General features: G+C 41.7%; 1 pseudogene; it reads left to right on the top strand.

Moving 5' to 3' along the window:
• Nucleotides 1-3,006, top strand: part of LOC102835926 — an 8,518-nt pseudogene extending 5,512 nt beyond the window's left edge.
• The last annotated feature ends 4,588 nt before the right edge of the window (nt 3,007-7,594 follow it).

Raw genomic sequence — 7,594 nt, 5'->3', positions numbered from 1 at the left:
TAAATTATTATATATGCCTGAGTGGGTTTTTTTGTTTGTGTGTTTGTGTGTGTGTGTTTTTAAAAAAGCTAAAGTGGATAGAGAGAAATACTGTTAACTGATGGTACGTGGAGGGGATTATAATCAATGTAATGAAACAAGGTATATCATTTGTTGAATGTAAAACTGATAATATGCCCTGTAAACTTTCACTCTATCCACAATAAAAACCTTAAAAAAAAAAAAAAAGTGGAAGAACATACCATGCTCCTGGATAGGTAGACTTAATATTGTGAAAATGTCAATACTGCTGAAAGAAATTTACACATGTAATGCAATCCCAATTCAGATTCCAACAACATTTTTCAAGGATATGGAAAAAACAATTACAAACCCTGGTGGAGACCTGGTTGGCCAGCAGTATGGCAAGACCCGGGGACTCCTGGGCCCAGAAGCAGTGACATGGCCACAGAGGAGTAGAGCAGAGAGTGAAGCATCCAGCTTTGAAATTTTTGAGGACAACAGCTTTGAGTAGTTCATTATTAATTACTGTTTAGAAAAGCTGTTTAAAAATCTCATTGAACTAACTCTTAAAAGAAGAGCAGAAAGGAGTATATAAGGGAGGACATAGAATGGACTCACACTGAGTACTTTAATAATGCGATCATTTATCACCTAATAGAAAATAACATAAATGGAATCCTGGCCATGCTGAATGAAGAGTGTCTGAGGCCTAGCACAGTCACCAACAAGCCCTTCTTAGAGAAATGGAACAAGGTCTGCGCCACACACCAGCAATTTGAGAGCAGATGAGCAAAAGCTCTAGGTTCCTCAATGACACATCTCTGCCTCACAGCTGTTTCAGAATTCAGCATTATGCTGGCAAGGTGCTGTACCAGGTGGAAGGATTTGTTGACAAATACAACAGCCTTTTCTATTGAGACTTGCCCCAAGCCATGTGGAAGGCTTGCTACACCCTCATCAAATCTTTGTTCCCTGTAGGCAACTTCGCCAAGATCAACCTAAAAGGTCTCCTACTGTAGGATCACAGTTCAAGGTTTCTGTGGCCACACTGATGAAAGACCTAGAGACCAAAAACCCAAACTACATTAGGTGTATCAAACGAAATGATAAAAAATCAGCACACATCTTCAATGAGGCTTGAGTGTGTCATTAGATCATGTACCTGGGTCTTTTGGAGAATGTTCGAGAGAGGAGGGCAGGCTACACCTTCAGGCAGGCCAATGAACCTGCCTAGAAAGATACAAAATGCTTTGTAAGCAAACATGGCCTCATTGGAAAGGTCCTGCAAGATCTGGTGTGGAAGTTCTGTTTAATGAATTAGAGATTCCTATGGAAGGAACTCTGGTAGCTTAGTGGTTACGAATTGGGCTGCGAATCCGAAGGTCAGCAGTTTGAGACTACCAGCCGCTCCACGAGAGAAAAATGAGGCTTTCTGCTCCTGTAAAGATTTATAGCCTCGGAAACCCTGAACAGGGTAGCTATGGGTCGGAACCGAGTCGACGGCAATTAACAAAACAACAACAATGGAAGAATACTCCTTTGGTAGATCAAAGGTATTCATCCGAAACCCAAGAACTTTATTCAAATTAGAAGACCTGAGGAAGGAACGGCTAGAGAACTTGGCTACCCTCATTCAGAAAATTTATCGAGGTTGGAAGTGTTGTACTTACTTTCTACTAATGAAGAAAAATTGAATTGTGATTGCTGTGTGGTACCAGAGATATGCGCAATGAAAGAGGTACCAACAGATAAAGAGTTCTGATTGGTAATTCAGTCTTACATCTGAGGTTGGGAGGCTTGGAAGATCCTGTGGGAACTGAAGCATCAAAAGAGCTGTAAGGAAGCAGCCACAACCATTGCAACTTATTGGCATGGTACCCAGGCTCGAAGGGAATTGAAACGCTTGAAGAAGGATGCTGGGTGTAAGTATGCAGTTGGTGTCATTGGCTTATTGGCTTGGACTGAAGGTACGTAGGTACAGAAAATTCCTCAGAGCCAATGCTGGAAAGAAAATTTATGAGTTCATATTATTGTGCAAAAATACTTCCTGGAAATGAAAAATAAGATGTCTTTCTTATCTCCAATAGACAAGAACTGGCCATCAAGACCTCACCTATTCTTGGAGTCTACTCACAAGGCGCTAAAAAGGATTTTCCACTTGTGGAGGTGTAAAAAATACAGGGACCAATTCAGAGACCAACTTATTTATGAGGAGAAACTAGAAGCCAGTGAACTTTTTTAAAGATAAGAAGGCTTTATACCCTCTAGTGTTGGGCACCATTCCAATGGGCTTACATGGAAATCAGTAAGAACCCCAAATATAAGAAACTCAAAGATGCTGTTGAAGAAAAGATCATCATTGCTGAAGTTGTGAACATAATTTACCATGATAAAGTAAGGAGCTCTGGTAGCGTAGTGGTTACGAATCGGGCTGCGAACTTTAAGGTCAGTGGTTCGAAACTACCAGCCGCTCCGCGGGAGAAAGATGAGGCTTTCTACTCCCGTAAGGATTTACACCCTCAGAAACCCTGTACAGGGTCGCTATGGGTCGGCTCCGACTCGAAGGCACTTAACAACAACAACAACAATGGGAAGAGTACAGCCCAGATTTTGCTCTTAACAAACAATAATCTTCTCCTTGCTGATCAAAAGTCTGGACAGATCAAGTCAAAGGTTCCTCTAGGAGATGTGATCACGGTATCCATGAGTTCACAAATGATGGTTTCTTTGCTGTCTTTCTCAAAGAGGGCTCAGAGGTGGCTAATAAAGGAGATTTTCTCTTCAGCAGTGACCATCTGATTGAAATGACCACCAAGCTCTATTGCACAACACTCAACCAAATCAAACAGAAGCTCAACATTGAAATTTCCGATGAGTTTCTGGTACAGTTCAGACAGGACAAAGTATGTGTGAAGTTTATTCAGGGAAACCAGAAAAATGGGAGTGTCCCAATGTGCAAACAAACAAACAAAAAACTGGCTCCTTGAAGTCGCTGTCCCTTAACTGATGCCTCCTCTGTGCTCATGGACTTGTTTCTTTGTAATAGTGCAATTGGAGTTACATTTTGTTGGGGGTTATTGTATGTTTGGAAATTGCCAAAGGCTAATTGCCAAAGGCTAAATAAAAATATTTGACTAATCAAAAAAAAAAAAAAAATGAACCCTGAAAAAAGAAATATCATAAGAAGAAAGTGACATTTCATAATGACAAAAGGGTAAAAATATTACAGAGCCATAGCAATCACAATACACCGAACAACAGGATCCCTAACTACAAGAATTGACAGAATGGAATTGAGGGAATTCTGGGAAGATGGTATCATAAACAGATCATTGTTCCAAACCTCCTTGACAATTACAACAAAAGACAACCAGGAATAATATTCAGTTTAGAGGAATTCTGAATCAGAGAATAGCGGAAAGTAGCAAGGGATTGAAGTCAGGCAAGAATCAACAAATCAACAGCAGTCACAAAAGTAGGAAAATTGCTTCTCCTAACAGCCTTGGTCCCCCCCTCCACCCCCATCCACATGGACTGGCTGATGCTGTGAACTGGGGAAGTAGCCCCAGAAAAAGATCCTATTTCTTTAGCCACCAAATCCCCTGCCTGTACAAAGAGCAAGGACCACTACAAGAACAAGTAAGTTATTTGCCAGGAAGTCATCAAGGCAAGCAATTAAGTCCCTTTAGGACAAACCCCCCTCCAAGACTGAAACTAAAAGAAAACACATGAGAAGGCATGTAAGCTTACTGGCGACCACATTAATTTACTGGTGAATGGAAGTGGGGAAAAGGCAGCAATGAAGAAATGGGCTGAGTTCAACCACATTCCATAGACTCCCATCAGCCTGGAGATGAGAGAGAAAAGAGGAAGGACTGGCTAGTCCGAAGTATGGTGAGACCTGGGGACTCCTGAGCCCAATGACAAGGACATAGCCACAGAAGGCTAGAGCTGAGAGTGAAGGGTCCAGCTGATATGAAGTGAGGGGAGATGTACAAGAACGCCCAGGCTTACAGATAGTACCCATTTGGCTTGATGATGAGAACTCGACTAGAGGAAAATAAAGAAATTTGATAAAGGGAACAAGTCTAAATTGCTACAATTTGATGAACTTGACCTGTACTTATGGATGTGGCAACTCAAAACACCAACTGAGAGGGAAAGATTCTTCACATAAAGTATCAATCCCATCTCCTCTGGTCACAGGGTTGATAGGGACGGGCAACTTATGCATTGGCTACCTAAAATGGTGGTGGTGGTGGTGGAGCTATAAAGGCACAAAGTGACTGGCTTATAAGTTTTCAAGAGGGTGTTTAGTTTCAGAGTGTGCGGGGGAAGGTAGAATCCCCAATGAATAGTTTCATGTTGTTTAGACAGGTCTGGTGAAAGGAGATGAGGTTAAGATTCTTATGATTCACTAGTGAGTAATTGTTATCATGACTAATTGCAACTGTCACAACTATAAAGGTAGAAGTTTTGTAACAAAAATGGGGGAGTAGTTAATCTTATATTCCAGTTACAGAGGGCCCTAACACCATCAAGGGAGAAGAGAATGAACAGAATGTGGGACCCTATCCAGAGAAGCAGAGACACCAGAAATGGAGACAGAGATGATGACATGGAAAGATAGAATAGCTGAGAACTCTAGACTCATGGAAAGAAAATGTTGTGTGCTGACATCCAGAAGGCAGGCTTGCAGAATGTGTCTTTTGGTTGTTTAAATGATTATATATTCCTGAGTGTTTTTGTGCATATCCAAAAAAACAGAGGGAATACAAGCAAATACTGTTGAATTGTGATGCATGGATGAGATTGTAATCATAGCAATGAAACGAAATACCATAGGATGAATGAAAAACCAATGTTATCCCATGTAAACCATCACACAATTCACAATAAAAACTCGGGGATGGGGAAATTAAAATTTAAAAGATGAAAAAAAAAAAAGCTTTATGACATAGAAAAAAATTCATTATTACATATTAAAACAAGCTTCTTTGACCTAGAATCTTTCCTTCTGATTAAAAAAAAAAAAAAAAAAAAAGAGGTAGGACCAGGACCCAGAGCAATTGCTGTAAAATCAACAAGACAGACCTTCCTAGGGATCTATTTAGAGCATACCAGCACCTGCCCCACCTGGATACTGTCAACTGCAAGCCTACTGTGAATTGCTGCAGAAGGACCCCCACAGTGGAGTCTACTCTCATCATCAACACTGTACCTACCTCCCTGACCACCTCATAGCTCCAATCTTTGAAACCAAAAGGGCAGACCTCCTGAGGAGTTAGTTTGTTTCTTCCTGCTCCAACATCTGCTCAGTACTTTAGGCAGCTGAGTGAGACTGCTGTTACTAGGAAGCAGACATCTTTAGTGGAGACAACAGCCACAACTAGCATACTACTGTTGGGGAATGGGTTTCTGATACCAACAAGACAAACTTTCCTGGGGGACAACTTAGAATTTGACAATATTTCCACCACTGAATCATTGTTACCTGAAAGCCTACAGCGAATTGCTACAGAAGACCCCTAGAGTAGAGTCTACTCTCATAGTAAGTACTCTACCTATCTCCCTGAGTACCCCATACCTACGGTATCTAAAACCAACAACAGAACAAACCTCTCTGGGTTTCAATTTTGGATAATGTGTGCCCAACTTCTAGTTGGCACTGAGCACTGAAAAGTGCTAGAAAGCAGGTATCTTGAGTGGAGGCTGACTCACAGACAAGAACCTGCTAGAGTAGGAGGATATTGATAGCAACAAGGCCTCTATGGGAATCTGACTGGGGTGTGGCATCTTTCCCCAATCTGGAAACTGATGGCTGTCAGGGTGTTGAAAACTGGTACTAGTCACTGTAACAGTGGAGACTGTCCATAATCAGGTCTGTAAAACCAACAGGACAAACCTTCCAGGGGGCCAAAGTGAGTCTGTCTGCTTCCCCTTCTGTTTGGCATTGAGAACTGCCAACGGAGACTCTGCTAGGAAGCAGACATCTAGAGTGTCAGCTACATCCATACTCAACACACCGTGGGCCAGGCTCTAGTAACAACAAGGCAGACCTCCCTGAGGATGAAAATCTCTTCTCTTCCCAGTAACTTAAAGCTGTTGGGCTGATATGAACTTCTACAAGACTTCTCTTACAGTGGAGCCAGAAGAAGGATCACCTAAGATGAGACTGTCCTACCTCTAACCACCAAAAGGCATGGAAACCAAAAAGACAAATCTTTTGGTGGTTCTTCTAGGCAGTCCCAGTCCCTTCTGCTCCTTTAATAAAGTCTGCTTATGCTTCCCCTGAAAGCCATCTCAGATAAAAGCAGCCCCCTATGCTGAGGGCAACAGCAACCCCCTAAGGGGGCTCAGTAGTTGGTGGTCTGAAAATGTGGTCACAGAAACAGAGAAAAAAGATAGTAGTGATAAGAGAGAGAGGACTTAGCCTGATATTGAACACATTGATTAGTCCACAGTATCTCACTTGCATGGCGGTACCTGTTGGAAGACAGATTGATCACAGCATGTTTTCTGGTGTGTTTAGGAGAGAGTGAAAGTTGAAAATCACGATCTGGAACTTTCAAAACCCAATTAAACCTGAGAGGGAAAAGAGTTATCATGGAGAGGGAGAGGAAACAATAAGCAAAGGTTGAAGTCTGGCCACTTAAGTGGGTTTTTTGTTTGTTTTTGCAGAAAGTAGTGTAGGCAAGCCACCAAGTATTTGGGGGAGAATTGAAAAGTTAAAACCTTCAAAAATTCCAATGCCCCAACAACAAAACTATTTGAAAGGCACACTGCAGGGCAGGTAATTATTTATTATGGCCCTCCTAGCCAAATTTTGCCATTTTGTGATATATTGTAAATCCTAGCCTCTCTATGCCTGTGATTATGGACCCATTTGGAAATCAGTATTTAAGGAGTAAAGATTAAGGTAGACTAAGGAGTAAAGATAACAGTGAAACTAAGTATTAAGGATGCTCCCTCCTTAGTAGAGGGTGTGACTCATGTTACCACCATTAGTTACCCTTGGAGGCATAGTTTGACTGTCAGATTCATCTCTGAATTATGGATTTGGGACTTTCGAGCTTCCACAATTACATGAGTCATTTCTTTCTTTGTTTTTAAATAAGGTGTTTTGTTATTGTCTTTTTTTTTTTTTTCCTTCTAAAGTTTTTATTGTGAATTATGTGGGTTTACATGGGAGAACATCAGTTTGACATTCATCCAATCGTATTTTGTTTCATTACAATGATTACAATCCCCTCCATGCATCATTAAATAACCAAAGGGTACACCCCACAGGCCCACCCCCGTGCCCAGCTGTTAACACACAGCCCCTCTCCCTCCCTGAGTCCTGAGTTCCAAGCCACTCCATCTGTCCATGTTATAGTCTCTGTCTCCTTCCCTGATGTGACTGCCTCTCTGGGTAGGATCCTGCTCTCCATTTTTCTCACTTGATGGTCCCAGGGACCTCTGCTCCTGGGCTGCAAAATCAATCACTCCCCTCCTTTTGTCAAAAAACATTTACCTCTACATTTCCGACCCTCACAGTCAGTCATGATGGCAATTGTTCACTATTGTACCACAAGAGTCTTATCCCCAT

This window comes from Chrysochloris asiatica, unplaced genomic scaffold (genome assembly GCF_000296735.1).
Source record: "Chrysochloris asiatica unplaced genomic scaffold, ChrAsi1.0 scaffold00343, whole genome shotgun sequence".
Taxonomy (NCBI): domain Eukaryota; kingdom Metazoa; phylum Chordata; class Mammalia; order Afrosoricida; family Chrysochloridae; genus Chrysochloris; species Chrysochloris asiatica.
Note: the sequence above shows the minus strand (reverse complement) of the source record. Positions and strands in the feature narration are given on the sequence as shown.